This window comes from Lolium rigidum, chromosome 1 (assembly GCF_022539505.1).
Source record: "Lolium rigidum isolate FL_2022 chromosome 1, APGP_CSIRO_Lrig_0.1, whole genome shotgun sequence".
NCBI lineage: Eukaryota > Viridiplantae > Streptophyta > Magnoliopsida > Poales > Poaceae > Lolium > Lolium rigidum.
Window position 1 is genome coordinate 334,667,734 of NC_061508.1, and position 3,468 is coordinate 334,671,201.

The following is a 3,468-nucleotide window of genomic DNA, read 5'->3' on the forward strand; positions in this document are numbered from 1 at the left end:
GCACATCGCACAACTATTCTTTCTTTTCTTGCAAAAAGAGGGAACTCACTGGCTTGAGAGGCACATCGCACAACTATTCTTTCTTTTCTTCAAAAAGAGGGAACTCACTGGCTTGGAGGCACAACTGTTCTTTCTTTTCTTGCAAAAAAAAGAGGGAAAATAGACTTGATAGTGAAATCACGCTGGTACTCGCTTGCTGAAGATCAACCTATGGTCGACACAACTGTGAGAATAGTTCCTTCAAGTTGAATCTCTAAAGGTGGAACTTATGCAACATGATACAAATCTTGATGCACTATGCAAAACGAACAACCTAACAGGCGAAACGGACATTAGAGGACAGAAATGAGGAAAGCGACTTCAGTGTAAATGTTCTTGAATAGGAAATGGAAAGATAAGTAGTTTCCAATGCATCGATCCTTGAGGAAACAAAACAAATTTTATGTACTAGCCTACTAGGCCAAATGATATTAGAAGTTTACAACATCCAAAAGTAGGTAATACATGTCAAAAATCGTAAAGAACTCATTGGAACCGTAACAAGTGTTCCTACCAATATACTACCTCAGTTCCGTAAAAGAAGGTGTATAATTTTTTCCTAAAGTCAAACAATGTAAAGTTTGACCAAGCTTACCAAAATACCTATTGAGAACTTTGACACTATATTGATATAATATAAAAACGCATATCATGATGTAACTAATGGCATTGATTTGCCATGGTAACAGTTCATAGTTCTTTTTTATAAAATGGTCGAAGTTCACATCGTTTGACTTTTGGATAGATTTATACGTCTTATTTTAGAGAACGGAGGTAGTAGCCCTATTAGAATAGGTAAGAAATAAACAGAACAATAGAAAACAACAGATCATTGATCATAACCTCGGAGCTTTGTTGCAGATCTTCACCCAAGAATGTGTTCTTCTTGCTCACCATTTACTTGTTGGTTACCTTTTTCTTTTTGTTAGGGATAAGTCCTTCACCACATATTGGGATCTGGCCCACCTGTAATGTGATGATGTTGCCTTGCATTGCGCATGTGACACTGTGCCACAAGACAACACATCCATGTTTTAGTTAGAGCATCCCCAGCCGTTGGGGCTCTCCAGGCCGAAATCCGGCGTTATTTAGCGCCGGATGGATGAAGTTTTTGGCCTGGGGAGTACCGTATTTCCAGTCGTCCACCCGGAGTTCGGCGGATAGAGTTTAAATTCAAATAAATCGTCGTCCCGCGCTACAAGTACGGCCAGTTGATCGGCAAAAGGAGCAAAAGGATCAGCCACAGATCGGCGATCGGAAATTACACGGACACAGGCTCGTCGGCAGTCCCGGCCGGCACGGCGGTGTCCGACGGACCAGTTCCCTCACACGCGGCCGAAGCGGCTGCGGCGGGCGACGAGGAAGCAGCGGCAGTGGACGTCGAAGCAGCCGCCATCGCGCCGAACGGTAGCGGCCCTCGTCGCAGGGCCGGCGAGGTGTCCTCGAACAGGCCGCCGCCGCCGACGTCAAGCTCGGGCGGCGACGTCGTGGACCTGGGCGGTTGGACGTGGGCGCCCTCTTGGAACACGGCAGTCGGCGACAGCGAGTACAGCGAAGGGGAGAAGGACGACGGGGAACTGGTTGTACCTTGCGTCGGCCATTGGCCGGGGAACATGCTGCCGCCGCCGCTAAAGGCCATGCTGATCAGCCTCGCTTGTTCGTCCGGGCCGCCGCCGCCGTCCTCTTGGCGGCGGCTCTTTTCACCCTCTCCGCCCTGGCGCTTGTTTCCACCTCGCGCCGTTTCTCGTCCGCCGCCCACTCGGCGTTCGACATGCCCGCCGGCTTCGTCTTCTTCGCCCGCATCTTCCTCGCCGGCGCCTTCGGCGGCATTGTGGTGGACGAGAACACGATGAGGAGAGTGGTGGTGGACGAGAAGGCGCCGCCAGGAACTGGAGCTGGAAGACGAGGAGATTGGGGGATTTCGGCGGGAGAAAATGGGGATATGCAAGCAAAATTGGAGGGAATGGGGATATGCAAGCAAATTGGAGGGAAAATCGACATGATTTGGTTTTCCAGTCGCCGACTACGCGGGTCCACACGACGTTTCGCGCCAAAATCTTTCGTCCGGAGTCCCCGAGCGCGCCCCGGGGGGCCGGGGATGGCTTGGGCTCGCCGGATGGATGAAGGGCCAAATCCGGACGAAAACGAGGAACCGGAGGCGCGACTGGGCCGAATTTCGCCGTCCGGATGGAAAAAACGTCGCTCGGGGCCTCGTCGGGGGGACGAGTGGAGATGCTCTTAAGGACTTATGGGAACTTAGGTGTGTAACTTGGTAAACTGGTACAAACATTACTAATTAGTGCCACCTCTGACAAGAAAGAAACCATAAATGGAGTAGTGATAAACCATTAAGAGAAACTGAATAAATAATGTTACTGAGCGAAGTCTAGTTACTTCTAAATTCAATCAAACTTGATTCAAATTTTACAATATTTATAATTTAACCATGATAAAAAAAAATACACGATGCATTGATAGTTGATACACATCCAGCCATGACGCATGGTATTGGATATTGCAATTTATTAAAAAAAACATTTTCTCAAAAGTTAGAATAAGAATCTGCATCAAATACATGCAAGATATATACGTGAAGAATATCTAAGTGCAAACGAATACATAAAGTTCACTCCAATCTTGTTGAAAAAATGTGTATGTTAAGAACTTTGTCAAGGTACGATTTAATTTCAAATTCAAAGAACTCCTAGCCTTTCTTGAATTACAGTTCTTTATGGGGTTTTCATGAAATATGGTCACCAATTAAGCTGTTGCCAATTCTAATTTACTCTTGGGCTGCAACCTTTTGTTGTTCAGTCAGGGGCAGAACTAAAACGACATTATAGTGGGGGAACTTCCTTGAAAGACTCAAAGAATTCAAATATTTTTCTTAAAAATTCCATATGATTTTGAAAATTTGAGTGGGGGCCATGGCCGCAACTCAGATAGCCTTGGGCCCTTCACTCGATTTCATGGAAAAAATATAAATGCCATATGTACCATGAAATTTTAACATTAATCGTTGGAGTTGTGATTGATATGATTCTTAAGCCAAATAATATTATATTCTACTGACATGCTTTGGTAAACCATTAATATGCGATTTGCTAACATATATAAAGTTGCAACAATATTTTTTCTTCCACATTCCTATTCAAATAAATAGTATCATCTCAATCGCACAATATAATTTTGTCACACATTATGACATAGAATTGTTACTCGTAAGTATTTTGAATAATTTGTTGTACCACTTGTTAATGAAAACATGCAAAACATGCATGTTTGTGCAAATGGTGAAACCGTATTGATACCTAAAACCAAATTTATATTAAAAACATACAACGGATGGAATATATACTCAAAGGTTTAATCATTTGAGATTTAGATATGTCACATTGTGCGTAAGCCTACTAATCCATGACAATTTGT